This window comes from Coregonus clupeaformis, chromosome 10, assembly GCF_020615455.1.
Source record: "Coregonus clupeaformis isolate EN_2021a chromosome 10, ASM2061545v1, whole genome shotgun sequence".
Classification (NCBI taxonomy): domain Eukaryota; kingdom Metazoa; phylum Chordata; class Actinopteri; order Salmoniformes; family Salmonidae; genus Coregonus; species Coregonus clupeaformis.
The window spans coordinates 20,117,045-20,135,684 of record NC_059201.1 but is presented as its reverse complement, the minus strand read 5'-3'; the positions used below and the strand labels follow the sequence as shown (position 1 = coordinate 20,135,684).

The window sequence follows — 18,640 nt, the reverse complement described above, 5'->3', positions numbered from 1 at the left end:
CACACACACACACACACACACGTCTTCTCTCATTTGCATACCTGTTTACGGCCTGAAGGAAACACACTCTCCTGGGGAGCAAGGCATTGACGGCTCTTGGCACACACACAAACACACACGGAGAGATGAAGGTAAATGATGTGTATGTGTTTGTGTGTGTTGCGGCGGGTAGATACTCACGCTTTCCATAATTAGTTGGCGTCTCCCATTAGCACTCAGATCAATATGTATGCAGAAAAGCAGTCAGCTAGAAAATGTAGTTTTTTATGTTTTAGATGCTTGTCTCATGAATCTCTCCATTTGCGTATAGTCAAGACATAAACATATAGCATTACAGTAGTGTCTAGTCTTTGTGGTAGCTGCAGTAGCTGTAGTAGAGGGCTGACGTGTATATGTGTGTGCCTGCGCACGTGCGTGTGTAGAGGACTTGTCTCTCTGTGACCTAACTGGGTCACTGTGATAATTCACCTCTCTCCAGTCACGCACATCCCAGGACACGAGACCAGCCAGGTCACTCGAGTAGTATGTGTGCACAAGAAAAAAGAATTAACTGTGTGTGTGTGTTCGTATGCACTATGTATGTGTGTGTGCATGTGTGTGAGCGCAAGATCTTCTACGTGAAAGATTGTGTGATGTCACGTTAAAAGTGTCAGGGAGGAAAAAGAAGAGGGTGAAGAGAAAGATAGAGGGAGAAGAAAGAAGAGAATGGAAGAGGAGAGAAGAGACGGATCCCTCTCTTTGATACAGGAGGCTAGTCGACAGCTCCCTTGTCACGCTAAAAGTGACATTCGAAATAGAGCATGTCACTGCAGTGTGTGTGTTTGTGTGGGTGTGGTGTGTATGTGTGTGTGTATGTGTGTGTGTGTGTGTGTGTGTGTGTTTGGTGTATGTGTGTGTTTGGTGTGTGTGTGTGTGTGTTTGGTGTGTGTGTGTGTGTGTGTGTTATTGTGTGCGTGCAAGCCCGCCCCAGGGCTTTTGACTGCTAGGGGAGAATGAAGTAAAGTGGTTCAATCCCATACAGAGAGATTGAGAGAGATACAGTGAGAGCGACTGAGGACACACTGATATGGGACACACACACTTAGCCTGATTACATTCACTCAAGTCAACCAGCCTATCTGACCTTGTTACAGAGGGTGGGGGGAGACACACACACAGAGACACAAACAGAGCGTGAGAGAGACAGAGACAGCGAGAGAGAGAAACAGTCAGAGGGAGAGAGAGAGAGAGAAAGAGACAGAGAGAGAGCGAGACACTGAGACAGAGAAAAGGCAGAGGGAGAGAGAACGAGATAATGAGAGAGAGAGGGAAAGAGAGATGGAAAGAAGGGGGAAGAGAGAGAGAAAGCAAGAGATCCTTATCCTCCCACCGGCCCACCTCAGTGGTTTAGCTCACTGCAATAGTAAACACGTTGTGAGAGTGTTTATGTTTGGCCCAGACAGGCATGGCATTAGATCTATGAATCTATGAAAGAGATCAAGTACACACATCACTGATTCCCATGCTGGACAGAAAACATGGTGAAAAAATACATGATGTCTGCAACAATGATATGATCATCTATTTCACAGACAAACATATTTTCACAGATTTTAAGTGAATTTAATTTGTGAGGTCTTATTTTAGTGGATCACCATATGTTTAAAATACCTGTGTTGTGGATTTCATCTATTTTCCTTTTTTTCTAAGGATACCAGTTTCCCTGAGGGTTAGTACTGTAGTTAGGGAAACTTTATTTAATGAGCAAACAGAACACAGGGACATACTGTACAATTGACCCTTCGCTGAATGAAATATTTAGCATATAGAATAACAATCCTGGCTAGACTTGCCTGGCCAAAGAATTCAACTATTGATTATGCAGAACAATAGCCTATTCAGATAATGAGCTAAATGCTTAAAACATTACAGACTGCATCCCTTCAATGTGAGTTTAAAAGAACTGCCAAATAAGGGCAATACATCATTGATGTAGGGCCAGTTCCTCAGACACAAATTAAGCCTAGTGCTGGACTAAAAAGCAAGCTCAATAGAAAATCTCCATTGAAAGTTATTTTTAGTCCAGGGCTAGGCTCAATCTGTATCTGGGAAACAGGCCTTTCAAAGTTTAAGTGTCTGAATTTCCTTATTTAAAGAAATATATATAATATATAAAAGATATACAGTACCAGTCAAAAGTTTGGACACACCTACTCATTCCAGGATTTTTCTTTATTTGAGATTCTTCAAAGTAGCCACCCTTTGCCTTGATGACAGCTTTGCACACTCTTGGCGTTCTCTCATCCGGCTTCATGAGGTAGTCACCTGGAATGCATTTCATTTAACAGGTGTGCCTTCTTACAAGTTAATTTGTGGAATTTCACTTAATGCATTTGAGCCAGTCAGTTGTGTTGTGACTGTCAAGGGGTGCTGAAGGTGGGTGTGGTGTACGAATCACGCGCAGGACGCAGAGGCTCAGTCCAAAGGCTTTAGTGCAATATTTATAAACGACAAAAGCACAATAAGCCCGAAGGCGAATACACGGCGCACACAGGCGACAAAACAAACAGCGCACAAACATGTGCAAAACAACCTCTCCAACACTGGAGGGAAAATGTAGCTCCAACACGAAACAGAAGCGCAATCACACACAAACACAGGCACACACAACGAGAACTAAATAGAACACTAACGAGGACTAACTAGACACAGGTGTACAACATCAAGACCAAACCAAACGAACATGAAACATAGATCGGTGGCAGCTAGTACTCCGGGGACGACGACCGCCGAAGCCTGCCCGAACCAGGAGGAGGAGCAGCCTCGGCCGAAACCGTGACAGTACCCCCCCCCCCTTGACGCGCGGCTCCAGCCGTGCGCCGACCCCGGCCTCGGGGACGACCAGGAGGACGCGGAGCAGGGCGCGCGGGATGGTCCCGGTGGAACTCCGACAGGAGAGATGGGTCTAGGATGTCCCTCTGCGGCACCCAGCACCGCTCCTCCGGGCCGTACCCCTCCCACTCCACGAGATACTGGAGACCCCCCATCCGGCGTCTGGAGTCCAAGATGGACCGAACGGTGTACGCCGGAGCCCCCTCGATGTCCAAAGGGGCGGAGGAGTCTCTCCTATCTCATTGTCCTGGAGTGAACCAGCTACCACCGGCCTGAGAAGAGACACATGGAACGAGGGGTTAATATTCTTATATTCAACAGGTAAATGTAACTTATAACACACCTCGTTCAATCTTCTCAGGACTTTAAAGGGCCCCACAAACCGCCGACCCAGCTTCCGGCAGGGCAGGCGGAGGGGTAGGTTTCTGGTAGAGAGCCAGACTCGATCTCCGGGTGCGCACACCGGCCCCTCACTGCGGTGGAGATCGGCGCTCGCCTTGTGACGACGGACGGCCCGCTGCAGGTGGACGTGGGCAGCGTTCCCACGTCTCTTCCGAGCGCCTCATCCAATCATCCACCGCAGGGGCCTCGATCTGGCTCTGCTGCCACGGTGCCAGAACCGGCTGGTAACCTAATACACATTGGAAAGGGGTTAGGTTGGTAGAGGAGTGGCGGAGAGAGTTCTGGGCCATCTCGGCCCAGGGAATGTAACGCGCCCACTCCTCAGGCCGGTCCTGGCAATACGACCTCAGAAACCTACCCACATCCTGGTTGACACGTTCTACCTGCCCATTACTCTCCAGGTGGTACCCCGAGGTAAGGCTAACCGAGACCCCCAAACGCTCCATAAACGCTCTCCACACCCGGGAGGTAAACTGGGGGCCTCGATCAGACACTATATCCTCGGGGACCCCGTAATGCCGGAAGACGTGGGTAAATAGGGCCTCAGCGGTCTGTAGGGCAGTAGGAAGACCCGACATAGGGAGAAGACGACAGGCCTTAGAGAACCGGTCCACAACGACCAGGATGGTGGTATTCCCCTGAGAGAGGGGAAGGTCTGTTACAAAATCCACCGAGAGGTGGGACCATGGTCGTTGTGGAACGGGTAGGGGCTGTAACTTACCCCTGGGCAGATGTCGGGGTGCCTTACACTGGGCGCACACCGAGCAGGAGGAGACATACACCCTCACATCCCTAGCCAAAGTGGGCCACCAGTATTTAGTGCTAAGGCAATGCACTGTCCGGCCGATACCCGGATGTCCAGAGGAGGGTGACGTGTGAGCCCAGTAAATGAGTCGATCCCGAATCTCGAGCGGAACGTACTTCCGACCCTCAGGACACTGTGGAGGGCTGGGGTCGGTACGCAACGCTCGCTCGATTTCGGCATCGACCTCCCACACCACCGGTGCCACAAGGAAAGACTCCGGTAGTATGGGAGTGGGCTCAACGGACCTCTCCTCCGTGTCATACCGCCGGGACAGCGCATCTGCCTTACCATTCTGGGACCCAGGGATGTACGTGATTTTAAATACGAACCTGGTGAGAAACATACTCCATCGAGCCTGGCGAGGGTTCAGTCTCCTCGCTGCCCGGATGTACTCCAGGTTCCGATGGTCAGTCAAAATGAGGAAAGGGTGTTGAGCCCCCTCAAGCCAATGCCTCCACACCTTAAGGGCTTGAACTACAGCTAACAGCTCCCTGTCCCCAACGTCATAGTTACGCTCCGCCGGACTGAGCTTCTTTGAGTAAAAAGCACAGGGGCGGAGTTTAGGTGGCGTGCCGGACCGTTGAGAGAGAACGGCCCCTATACCAGCCTCAGACGCGTCTACCTCAACCTGAAAGGGTAATGCGGGATCCGGATGCGCCAGCACCGGAGCCGACGTAAACAGGTCCCTCAGTCTCCTAAAGGCCCTGTCCGCATCGGCTGACCACTGCAGTCGCACCGGACCCCCCTTCAGAAGGGACGTGATGGGAGCTGCCACCTGTCCAAAACCCCGGATAAACCTCCGGTAGTAATTCGCAAAGCCCAAAAACTGCTGCACCTCTTTTATAGTAGTTGGGGTTTGCCAATTACGCACAGCGGACACACGATCCACCTCCATACTTACCCCTGACTCGGACAACCGATAACCCAAAAAGGAGACCGACTCCTGGAAAAACAGACATTTCTCTGCCTTGACATATAGGTCGTGCTCCAACAGCCTCCTCAATACACGACGCACCAGGGTTATATGCTCGGCTCGGGTAGACGAGTACACCAGAATGTCATCAATGTACACGACCACCACTTGTCCCTGCATATCCCGGAAAATGTCATCTACGAAGGATTGGAAGACTGATGGAGCATTCATCAACCCATATGGCATGACAAGATACTCGAAATGACCTGACGTGGTACTAAACGCTGTTTTCCATTCATCGCCCTCCCTAATGCGCACCAAGTTATACGCGCTCCTGAGATCCAATTTTGTGAAAAACCGCGCCCCATGCAATGACTCCGTCATGGTCGCAATCAGAGGGAGTGGATAACTGTATTTCACAGTAATCTGATTGAGACCACGGTAATCAATGCACGGGCGCAACCCTCCATCTTTCTTTTTCACAAAAAAGAAACTCGAAGAGGCGGGGGAAGTGGAAGGCCGAATGTATCCCTGTCTCAAAGATTCGGCTATGTAAGTCTCCATAGCTTTTCTCTCCTCTTGAGACAAAGGATACACATGGCTCCGTGGGAGCGCTGCTCCTGCCTGGAGATCAATCGCACAATCCCCCTGTCTATGGGGAGGCAACTGCGTCGCCCTAGTTTTGCTAAACACAAGAGCTAAATCCCCATATTCAGGCGGAATGTGCAGTGCGGGCACTTGGTTTGGACTTTCCACCGAAGTTGCCCCCACGGAAACACCCAGACATCGCCCCTCACACTGAGCAGACCACCCATCGAGAGCCCTCTGTTGCCACGAAATAGCAGGGTTATGGGTGCTTAACCAGGGAATTCCCAGCACCACCGGGTACGCAGGAGAGTCGATCAGATACAGCTGTATAGTCTCTTCATGACCCCCCTGCGCACACATCCTAAGTGGCGCTGTGACTTCCCTGATCAACCCCGATCCCAACGGGCGGCTATCTAAGGCATGAACGGGAAAGGTTTGTCAACAGGTAGGAGAAGGATCCCTAACTCTAAACAAAACTTTCGATCAACAAAATTCCCAGCTGCGCCTGAATCTACTAGCGCCTTATGCTGGGAATGAGGTGCAACCTGTGGAAAACCAACAGGTATACAAAAGTGCGCAACAGAAAGCTCTGGGTAAGTGGGGCGTCTTCTCACCTGGGAGGCCCCCCCAGTGCGTGGCCTGTTGTCTTCTCCCTCGGAGAACCCTCCCCAGCACCTGGCCGCAGTGTGCCCTCCACGACCGCACTTGGTGCAGGAGACAGGCCCCCTCGGGCTCTTCCTCCTCCGTTCTCTAGCGCCGGCACCCCCGAGCTCCATAGGGCTCGGCTCGGAGGTGCCGGAGGGCGGAATGGCCGGACCCCCCTCGGGACGTCCACGGTTGGCCAGCAGGGTGTCTAGACGGATGGACATATCGACCAACTGGTCGAAAGTCAGATGGGTATCCCTGCAGGCCAACTCCCGTTGAACGTCCTCCCGGAGGCTACACCGAAAATGGTCGATGAGAGCCCGTTCATTCCACCCTGCATCCGCCGCTAGAGTCCGGTACTCTAGAGCGAACACCTGAGCGCTCCTCCTCCCCTGTCTCAAATGGACTAGACGCTCCCCCGCCGCTTTGCCCTCAGGTGGATGGTCGAACACGGCCTTGAAGCGGCGGGAGAACTCGGCGTAGGTGATGGTGTTGGCGTCCATCCTCCTCCACTCGGCGTTAGCCCACTCCAACGCCTTGCCCGTGAGACAGGAGATGAGGGCGGAAACGCTCTCGTATCCCGAGGGCACCGGGTGTACAGTGGCCAGGTAGAGCTCCACCTGCAGGAGGAACCCCTGACACCCGGCAGCTGTTCCGTCATACGCCCTCGGGAGCGAGAGCCGAATCCCCCTGGGTTCCGAACCTGGGACTGGTGGACCGACCGATGGGGTGGGCAGGGTAGGTGGAGGTGTGGGTACCCTGCTGGCCTCCCCTCGGTGCAAGGTGTAGATTACCTCCTGTAGAGCGGTCTCCAGTTGTCTGATCTGGCCCTCTTGCCCACGGAGATGCTCCTCGAGAGACACAGGCCTCACTGCCGATCCTGCTGATTCCATAGTGGTGTGTGATTCTGTCAAGGGGTGCTGAAGGTGGGTGTGGTGTACGAATCACGCGCAGGACGCAGAGGCTCAGTCCAAAGGCTTTAGTGCAATATTTATAAACGACAAAAGCACAATAAGCCCGAAGGCGAATACACGGCGCACACAGGCGACAAAACAAACAGCGCACAAACATGTGCAAAACAACCTCTCCAACACTGGAGGGAAAATGTAGCTCCAACACGAAACAGAAGCGCAATCACACACAAACACAGGCACACACAACGAGAACTAAATAGAACACTAACGAGGACTAACTAGACACAGGTGTACAACATCAAGACCAAACCAAACGAACATGAAACATAGATCGGTGGCAGCTAGTACTCCGGGGACGACGACCGCCGAAGCCTGCCCGAACCAGGAGGAGGAGCAGCCTCGGCCGAAACCGTGACAGTGACAAGGTAGGGGGGTATACAGAAGATAGCCCTATTTGGTAAAAGAACAAGTCCATATTATGGCAAGAACAGCTCAAATAAGCAAAAAGAAACGACAGTCCATCATTACTTTAAGACATGAAGGTCAGTCAATCAGGAACATTTCAAGAACTTTGAAAGTTTCTTCAAGTGCAGTCGCAAAAACCATCAAGTGCTATGATGAAACTGGCTCTCATGAGGACCACCACAGGAAAGGAAGACCCAGAGTTACCTCTGCTGCAGAGGATAAGTTCATTAGAGTTAACTGCAGCTCAGATATTGCAGCCCAAATAAATGCTTCACAGAGTTCAGTAGCAGACACATCTCAACATCAACTGTTCAGCGGAGACTATGTGAAACAGGCCTTCATGGTTGAATTGCTGCAAAGAAACCACTACTAAAGGACACCAATAATAACAAGAAACTTGCTTGGGACAGGAAACACGAGCAATGGACATTAGACCGGTGGAAATCTGTCCTTTGGTCTGATGAGTCCAAATTTGAGATTTTTGGTTCCAACTGCCGTGTCTTTGTGAGACGCAGCGTAGGTGAACGGATAATCTCTGCATGTGTGGTTCCCACCGTGAAGCATGGAGGAGGAGGTGTTATGGTGTAGGGGTGCTTTGCTGGTGACACTGTCAGTGATTTATTTAGAATTCAAGGCACACTTAACCAGCATGGCTACCACAGCATTCTGCAGCGATACGCCATCCCATCTGGTTTGCGCTTAGTGGGACTATCATCTGTTTTTCAACAGGACAATGACCCAACACACCTCCAGGCTGTGTAAGGGCTATTTGACCAAGAAGGAGAGCAATTGAGTGCTGCATCAGATGACCTGGCCTCCACAATCACCCGACCTCAACCCAATTGAGATGGTTTGGGATGAGTTGGACCGCAGAGTGAAGGAAAAGCAGCCAACAAGTGCTCAGCATATGTGGGAACTCTTTCAAGACTGTTGGGAAATAATTCCAGGTGAAGCTGTTTGAGAGAATGCCAAGAGTGTGCAAAGCTGTCATCAAGGCAAAGGGTGGCTACTTTGAAGAATCTACATTCTAAAATATATTTTGATTTGTTTAACACTTCTTTGGTTACTACATGATCCCATATGTGTTATTTCATAGTTTTGATGTCTTCACTATTATTCTACAATGTAGAAAATAGTTAAAATAAAGAAAAACCCTTGAATGAGTAGGTGTGTCCAACATTTTTACTGGTACTGTATATACAGTGCATTCGGAAAGTATTTAGACCCCTTAACCTTTTCCACATTGTGTTATGTTACTGCCTTATTCAAAAATTTATTAAATTGTTTTTTTCCCCTCATCAATCTACACACAATACCCCATAATGACAAAGCAAAAATAAGATAACAATAACGAAATATCACATTTCCATAAGTATTCAGACCCTTTACTCTGTACTTTGTTGAAGCACCTTTGGCAGTGATTACAGCCACGAGTCTTCTTGGGTATGACGCTACAAGCTTCACACACATGTATTTGTGGGGGTTCTCCCATTCTTCTCTGCAGATCCTCTCAAGCTCTGTCAGGTTGGATGGGGAGCATCGCTGCACAGCTATTTTCAGGTCTCTCCAGAGATGTTCAATCGGGTTCAAGTACGGGCTCTGGCTGGGCCACTCAAGGACATTCAGAGACTTGTCCCGAAGCCACTCCTGCGTTGTCTTGGCTGTGTGCTTAGAGTCGTTGTCCTGTTGGAAGGTGAACCTTCGCCCCAGTACTGAGGTCCTGAGCGCTCTGGAGCAGGTTTTCATCAAGGATCTCTCTGTATTTTGCTCCGTTCATCTTTCCCTCGATTCTAACTAGTCTACCAGTCCCTGCCGTTGAAATACATACCCACAGCAATGTGCTGCCACCACCATGCTTCACCGTAGGGATGGTGCCAGGTTTCCTCCAGATGTGACGCTTGGCATTCAGGCCAAAGAGTTCAATCTTGGTTTCATCAGATCAGAGAATCTTTTTTCTCATGGTCTGAGAGTCCTTTAGGTGCCTTTTGGCAAATTCCAAGTGGGCTGTCATGTGCCTTTTACTTAGGAGTGGCTTCCGTCTGGCCACTCCACCATAAAGGCCTGATTGGTGGAGTGCTTCAGAGATGGTTGTCCTTCTGGAAGGTTCTCCCATCTCCAAAGAGGAACTCAGGAACTCTGTCAGAGTGAGCCCTTCTCCCCCGATTGCTCAGCTTGGCTGGCCGGCCAACTCTAGGAAGGGTCTTTGTGGTTCCAAACTTCTTCCATTTAAGAATGTTGGAGGCCACTGTGTTCTTGGGGACCTTCAATGCTGCAGAAATGTTTTGGTACCCTTCCCCAGATTGGTGCCTTGACACAATCCTGTCTCCGAGCTCTACGGACAATTCCTTCGACCTCATGTCTTTGTTTTTGCTCTGACATGCACTGTCAACTGTGGGACCTTATATAGACAGGTGTGTTCCTTTCCAAACAATCAAGTTGTAGAAACATCTCAAGGATGATCAAGGGAAACAGGATTGCACCTGAGCTCAATTTTGAGTCTCATAGCAATGGGTCTGAATACTTACTGTATGTAAATAAGGTATTTCAGTTTTTTATTTTTAATACAAAACAATTTGTCATTATGTGGTATTGTGTGTAGATTGAGGATTTTTTATTTATTTAATCCATTTTAGAATAAGATTGTAACGTAACAGAATGTGGAAAAAGTCAAGAGGTCTGAATACTTTTCGAATGCACTGTGTAAGGATGCATTTTAGAGTATTTGCAAATCATCAGCTATGCCTTTATTTTTGGTCACCCTTTATTTGATTACCCTTTCCAAGGGACCTAAAAATATCATAGTGAAAGATTTCGTTTTTCATATTTACATAAATTGTCAGGCAATTCCGACTTCCTCTCAGACTGAACTTCATTTTCAGACCTCTCTCTCTCTGTGTGTGTGTGTGTGTGTGTGTGTGTGTCACAGCGGCTGGCAGCTCTTGTAATTTGTCACTTTTCCCTCTTAAACAGACAACAATTATTGGCTCATTCAGAAACTGAGGGATTGTAGAATTGTTTGGGGCCTCTTTGACTCTCCTGTCAGCACAATCTCATCCCTGTCACTCAGAGAGAGAGAGAGAAAGAGAGAGAGAGAGAGAGAGAGAGAGAGAGAGAGAGAGAGAGAGAGAGAGAGAGAGAGAGAGAGAGAGAGAGAGTCTGTCCACGTACCCAGGACGTCGGGAGATTACTTAAAAATGTCCCACCAGGGGCAAAGGTAAGCGCTAAACCGCGAGCTCCGGCTCCGAGGGTGGCATGTTTTTAACATTTTTATGCTATCCCAAACCTTAACCATTCGGAATTAATGCCTAAACTTAACAATCAAGTTGTTTCTGTTGTAACCGTAACCCTATCTCAAACTAAACCGTTAAACTTGGAGAAACTTCTCAATTTGACATTTGGAGAAATGTAGACAAACTTTGTAATCTCAAGTCAAATTGGTAAAACCGTGAGATCTTGTGGTAAAACCATGAGATCTTGTTGGGTAGAGAGGGAGAGAGTGAGGGTGTGGTAGAAAGAAAAGGAAAGAGAGGGAGAGAGTGAGGGTGTGGTAGAAAGAAAAGGAAAGAGAGGGAGAGAGTGAGGGTGTGGTAGAAAGAAAAGGAAAGAGAAAGGAGAGAAAGAGGGAGACAGTATGACACTTGGCCACATATTGTGATCATTATCTGTCAATGTGCCGCTGTAGAAAATATCACAGAAAGGCCCTGCGAGTTGACAACGAGGATTTAATATGCATTTATTATTTATTAAATTCATCAAACAAAGACGATCAAATCACCCTGGAGGGGGCCTTTCATATTGCCTGTCCTTTCACTGGCGTGTCAACATCTCCCTCCCTCCCTCTCTCTTTCTTTCTCTCTCTCATGCACACGCATACATCCACAAAAGCACACACATAGATACACTCACACGTTCAAGTCAGTCAGACAGCAGGCAAAGGGCTGTGTGTGCCCTGCTCTGACAGGGTGTCAAGGTGGAGCACGTGAAGCACCTCTGGGTCCCTGGGGTCCTTCCAGAGGGGAACACCTGACAGTCAGCTGGGAGAGGGACATCAGAGGTGCACTACTACACTATGACTACACTACTACACACATACTGTTGTAGAAGTAGTCACTTGATACTTGACAGAAAGGATAGAACTGACAAATGTGGCAATATCTTCAGATCTGATGAACAATAGAACCTCTATTTGTATTGTGATGTCACGAGAGGCTGTGTCCTGGAGGGACGTTACATCCCCCTGAGGTGGCTGCAAACCCAGACAGCTATGGCTCCATCTGCTGGTATGGTCGGGAACTCCACCCCTCTATGGCCAATCTTCCCACGCAGCTGAAACAAATGAGGAGCTGATGAGCTGAAGGTTTGGGAAGAGAAGAGACACAGTCTCCAACCTGGGCGCTCTGGAGGACAAGAGGGCTGCACGTCCACTTCCATGAGGAATATAAGGATTTGGAGATACTTACCTTTGGGAAATACTCACCTTTGGATATATGCACCTGTGGAAATACGTGAGAGACATTTGGAAGGACTTTTTGCTGGGTTGGCCACTAGCTGCAACGTGGACTACAGTAAGGCTGGGGAAAAGTTATCTGAGCGAGTGAGAATTATGACTTTGGATGTGGAAGAGACATCCCTGAACTGTTAACCCTTAAAGAGCCACAAGAGAACAGAATTTTGTTATATTTTCGTTAGTTTCCCAAGACCTTTAATAAAATCCTTGTTTTGGTTGAACCTGGTCTCCTTGCACTACTTGAGCAATCCCGCTGAAAGCTGTGTAGCCTCTCGTGACGTCACAGATGGTGGAGAATACGGGCACGCTCAGCGTTAATAGTGCATGTCAGAGGAGGATACCGAAGGTTTGATCACCCAGTTTTCCAAGTTGGCCGTAGGCTCCCCGCCCGACTGAAATGGAGGACATATTGAAAGCCCTTGTTGCTGGCCAGCAAGCCCAGATGCAAGCAAACGTGGCTCTCTTGGAGGAGCAAAAGAAAGCCAACCTTCTGAAGGCAGAGGAATTGCAGTTGCAGAGACAGAGGGTGGTCCAAAATACCCGCCCAATAAAGGCAAGTGACTTTATATCTAAGATGGGAGCTACCGATGACATTGAGGCATACCTGCATGCATTTGAGGCCACGGCCACTAGGGAAGCCTGGCCCAAGCAACAGTGGGTTGGTCTGTTAGCCCCCTTTCTAACCGGGGAATCGCTGAATGCTGTCCGGGACCTGGGCCCTGACCAGGTTACTGACTATGATGCCCTGAAGTCTGAGATCCTCAGCAGATATGGACTCACAAAGTTTGGTATGGCCCAGCGCTTTCACAGCTGGACCTTCCAACCAGACCAACCTCCTCGGGCGCAGATGCATGAACTTGTCCGAATCGCAAGGAAATGGCTGGATCCGCAGAGGAATCCAGCAGCGGCGGTGGTGGAGGCCGTTGTGGTGGATCGTTACCTACGCGCCCTGCCTTATGAGGCAAAACGGTTCATCAGTCAACAGGCCTTGACCACGGCTGATCTGACCGTGGAAGCTGTGGAAAAGTACCAGGCCACAGCGGAGATGCTGAATGCTTCCCGAAAAGACCCCAGGAGTGCGGCCCCACCACAAATGGGAAGAACCCGTCCAAAGGACCCCAAGGTCTCGAACCCAGCCACGTCAGGACTTATCCCGGCTCCAGGGGGAGCCAGAAACCAGGCGGGTCCAAGAAGAGTACACCAGGAGGGGGAAACTCGACAGTGTTACCGGTGTGGGGAGATGGGACATATCTCCTGGCAGTGTGGGAAACCAGCCGATGAACCTATGCCCACTGCGGAGTCCTCCAGCTCAGCACCCACACACCGTTTTGCCTCGCTCTTGGGAGTCGTAGATGGCGGCCCAGATCGACCCCCACCTGCCCGGTAACTGTGAATCACCATGATGTGGAGGCCTTACTGGATTCTGGTAGCCGGGCCACCCTGGTGCGTAAGGATTTGGTGGGCCCAACGTGTCTGACCCCGGGGAAAGTCCTCCCAGTTTCCTGTGTCCATGGGGACACCAGAGAATACCCCATTACTGAACTTACAATGACCAGCACACGGGGAACCATACACACGACGGCGCGGGGTGGTTGATTCCCTCCCCGTCCCTGTCCTAATTGGACGAGACTGCCCAGCCTTTTACCCACTCTGGAGAGAGTCTCAGGAGAGGATAACCCGAGTACCTCGGAAACGGAGAGGCAAGACTCATGCTGGGAAGGCTCCGGTGCAATCCTCCGAATTACTCACTCCCGCCCGGGCTCTGATAGGGATGGCAGGTGCCCAGACCGACACAGAGACGGAGCTACAGAATCTGGACAAAGAACTGTCTGGTCTGAAGGGGACCGCTGAGAGGTATCGTTTGTTAAAGCAACAGTTAGACATGAAGACAGAATAGTTAGATATCCTCCAGGCTAAACTCCAACAGAGCTCCTTCCATAAGCAACAGGAGGAGCTGGAGAGGCTGCGCAGGACCATCGAGGAGTGTGAGGAGACCCTGCGCAGTAGTAAGGAGGTCCAGAAGAAGGCAGAGGAGAAGTACAAGGTGTTGGAGAACAAGATGAAGAATGCGGAGGCAGAGAGAGAGAAGGAACTGAAAGCTGCTCAACAGAAGCTAAACTCTGCTAAAACCAAGGCTGATGCGTTCAGTAAGAAACTCAAGGAGAGACAACAGGAGGCTGAGTCCCTGGTCCTAGAGGTGGAGGAGTTGAAGAGAGAGCAGGCTGGCAAGCACCACGGCAATGCGGACGCCCTCTCCCGGCGTGATGCCTTCTTCGCTGTCTTTACCCCGACGAGGACGTCGGTCCCGAGGAGGGGGATGTGTGATGTCACGAGAGGCTGTGTCCTGGAGGGACGTTACATCTCCCTGAGGTGGCTGCAAACCCAGACAGCTATGGCTCCATCTGCTGGTATGGTCGGGAACTCCACCCCTCTATGGCCAATCTTCCCACGCAGCTGAAACAAATGAGGAGCTGATGAGCTGAAGGTTTGGGAAGAGAAGAGACACAGTCTCCAACCTGGGCGCTCTGGAGGACAAGAGGGCTGCACGTCCACTTCCATGAGGAATATAAGGATTTGGAGATACTTACCTTTGGGAAATACTCACCTTTGGATATATGCACCTGTGGAAATACGTGAGAGACATTTGGAAGGACTTTTTTGCTGGGTTGGCCACTAGCTGCAACGTGGACTACAGTAAGGCTGGGGAAAAGTTATCTGAGCGAGTGAGAATTATGACTTTGGATGTGGAAGAGACATCCCTGAACTGTTAACCCTTAAAGAGCCACAAGAGAACAGAATTTTGTTATATTTTCGTTAGTTTCCCAAGACCTTTAATAAAATCCTTGTTTTGGTTGAACCTGGTCTCCTTGCACTACTTGAGCAATCCCGCTGAAAGCTGTGTAGCCTCTCGTGACGTCACAGTATATTAAGGTTAGGATCAATTGGACTTCAAATTGGACTTGGTCTCAGAGGAAAACGTATTGTATTTTACAAAAATTCATGCCACTCCATTTAGTATGATATGTTACTTTACGTTAGGTTGGCCTACCAATGTAATAGCGGTCGTACAATACAAATTGTACGACGTATAGTATCTTACGTCTTGATTGCAATTGACCCATTTAGAATGATATGCTACGTTCGACTGCTTTAGTATGATATGCTACGTTCGATTGCTTAAGTATGATATGCTACGTTGTTAATTAGCTAAAATGCTAAAGTTGTCCATGATGAGATTCGAACACTCAACCTTTGGGTTGCTAGACATTTGCATTATACGCCCACTCATCCACCACAACCAACCAGCCTCCTTTTGTTTTAGCCTTGAGTAACCTACTGTCCATACCAAACGTAACATATCATACTAATTTGAGTGTCCCGGATTTACGTGTACTATGTCACGTCTGTTCAAGGTAATGTAACCTAACGTAAAGTAACATATCGTAAAGTAACATATCATACTAAATGGAGTGCATACATTTTTACGTATGGGTGGTCCCGGGGATCGAACCCACTACGCTGGCGTTACAAGCGCCATGCTCTACCAATTGAGGTACAGAGGACCACAAATATAATATGTTTTGCTCTGAGACCAGACTGGGAAGCTAGTTCGATCTGTTATGATTTTCACTTTACCCTAAAATCTGAACGAGGACATTAGATACATGGCTGATATAATCATGGTTGTCGTATTTCCAGTGCCTAAAACCTGATCATTAAGATGAGGTAATAGATAGAGAGAAAGATAATTAGGTGAGAACTTCATTACTCTCTGGCTCAGGTCCACTTGAGTGTATCATATAGTTATAATCACTGTCGAAATTAACTGGAGGGGGAATGCAGAGTTGAGATGATACGAGCCCAAATTGAAAAAATCTCCTGAGAAATGGAATATGAACTCGTCAAATTAGATGTGTCCTTCTGTGAGCGTGTAAACAACTCGTGATCATCAGCAGTGGTTCTGTTTTGAGTTAAACAAAACAAGGCCACTCAAACTCCCACACACACAGTGATACCCTCAGGGCAGGAAAACACACTCTGATGCACATGCAGGGGATTACACACACACACACACACACACACACACACACACACCCACACACAGACACACACACACATACAGTATGATCTCATTATCTCAAGTAGCTGTCAACATCTCCTTGGAGAGAGTCTTTCATCACGATACAAACTGTGTTCCGCCTCCATGTGAACTCCCAGGAAGGAAATGATTATTTAATCAATTAATTGTCATTATTTAATCATAAACCTATCAAATACCATTAGTTTGGTTGGAACTATTCAACTCTCAACTCTAAACTCACTCACACAAACACACAGCCAAACAAACACACACTCTCACCCTCTCTCAAATACACTCTCAAATACACACTTACACGGACACATACATACAATCACAGACATGCCAATAGCAATTTGCGCATTCCCCCATTGGACAGATTGGGTTGTGCAAAACAAGAAAACAAAAACAGCAACAACAAAAATCACTATTCTCACTGATAACCACAGCAGCTGCTAGCAGCAAGAGGAGAGAAGGGGGCATTGGGAGGGTGGGTGTGTGTGTGTCCGTGTGTTTGTGCGTGTGCGTGTGTGTGTGTGTGTGTGTCATGGTTGGGAACGTTGTTATTTTGCCAGGACTAATTAGCCGTCTTTGTTTGTTAGTCTGGTCCTCATTGTTAGAAGTGTGATGCTTTTTTTATGGCCAACATTTTAAAACTGGGATGAGGAGATTTAAAGCCTCACTGCTGGGCCATTGTGACATAGGCAGTGTGAGTGAGGTGGGGGAGAGGAGGAGAGAGGGAGAGAGGGAGAGAGGGTGGAGAGAAAGCAGCAATAACATAATTAATCATATCTGGACCAGAGGAGGCAGCGTTGTGTCACTTAAACTTCCCCCCAATCTCCATTCTGATTGGTCAGGAACGTATCTCAACAGCAGGTACGGACAGCTATAGGCTTTCAGATCATGGCACAAAGCAACAGGGCTTACTCAGAGTGCAGACACACACACAAACACAAAGACCCGTTGTTCTCTGACAGTGAAGTCCATGTTATTAATGTTTAATACTCTGTCGGTCTAGGTCTCTGTCTGTCTGGATTCAATATATCTCGTATTAAAGGATGGACACGCACACACACTGGTTATGAAGAGCGGTTGGTGGTGGGTAAATTATTAATGATGTGTGTGCCACCTCTGGCCAAAGCAATACTGCCCACCCAAGTCCAGCCCTGAATTCAACAGCTATCAAAGATGACAGTATAAAAACATGATACAAGAGATCACTGAGACACTGAGACACTGCCAGCCAGCCTGGGTCTGGGGGGAGTTAGAGGACTTGCAATGATTTCCTGCTCTGTTTTTACTGTGTTGAGTTAAACTGATGGGAGCACAGGAGCTGTCTCCTCTTTCAGACCCCTGCCTGTTGAAATGGCATGTGTGAGCGTGTGCTGAAATGTGATCGATGGAGCTGTATTTGTATCACACTTGGAGAGCAGGGGACAAGTGAGTCACCCACTATCATCAAAGAAATAGAGGGTGACATTTTGACAGCCACTGTCACTATATCACTTTGAATATTCTCTGTAGCTCTATTTCCAAACAAGGTTGGGTTGCAACAGGTACACATTGCCCTTTATGGACATCCATTTCACCCTGAATGTCTAGTTAGACTGGACTGCTCTGGACTCAGACTGTTTGTCAAAGACTGTCAAATTGAATGAAAATGACTTAATAAATATTATATAACTTTATATGCTCAGTAGAGGAAGCTGTGACAAGTACATGCTTATTGTCTTTGTTTCATCTCTCACAGCCCACCTTGTCCTTTTGAATTAAATAAATAATCAAAAACACTTGATTAATTTCCTCTCTGATGCTTCACAGCGAGTCATGAAACGGACTCAAAAGAGGAGACAAAGGCTCCTCTCTCGCTTTCTCTCTCTCTCCCTCTCTTATTTGCCTGCTGTGTGCCTCCGGCATTAGTCTACTCTCTCCCTACATTTCTTTGAAGGTCTCCTTTTGTTTGTGAGGTATTAAAACTAGCCAGTTCCCCTCTCTCTCTCTCTCTCTCTCTCTCTCTCTCTCTCTCTCTCTCTCTCTCTCTCTCTCTCCTTCCTTGTATACCTCTCTCACTCCTTTCTTTCTGACTGTCCTCACCTCTCTCTTTGTATCACTCTCTCGGTCTTCTACCCCTCTCCCCTCTCTCTCTCCACTCTGTTCCATCAGACACGGTTGGATGGTGACAGCCATTCAATCGGATAATTAACACCAGTTTAATGCTCATTACCCACCATGCATTGGTCTAGTTTTATTTGTAATTACGAGGCGTTTTCAAAGGAAAACACGTTTAGATCTGTGTAGCACTCTTTTTGTGATGACTTTATCAATGCCATTGATTTAAACCTACTGGGAAAGCAGGAGTTATCGGATGGGTTATTATCAGCAATTACTGTAGCCTACTCTCCTGGCCTGTGCATCAGATTATGTCTGTTCATTTCTCACTCTTTGAAAATTG

At 48.4% G+C, this 18,640-nt stretch overlaps 1 protein-coding gene across 1 annotated transcript in view; it reads left to right on the top strand.

Annotated features, from left to right (window-relative positions):
- epha8 (eph receptor A8) overlaps positions 1 to 18,640 on the top strand; it is a 93,395-nt gene that overhangs the window by 62,178 nt on the left and 12,577 nt on the right. The window lies entirely within an intron of this gene.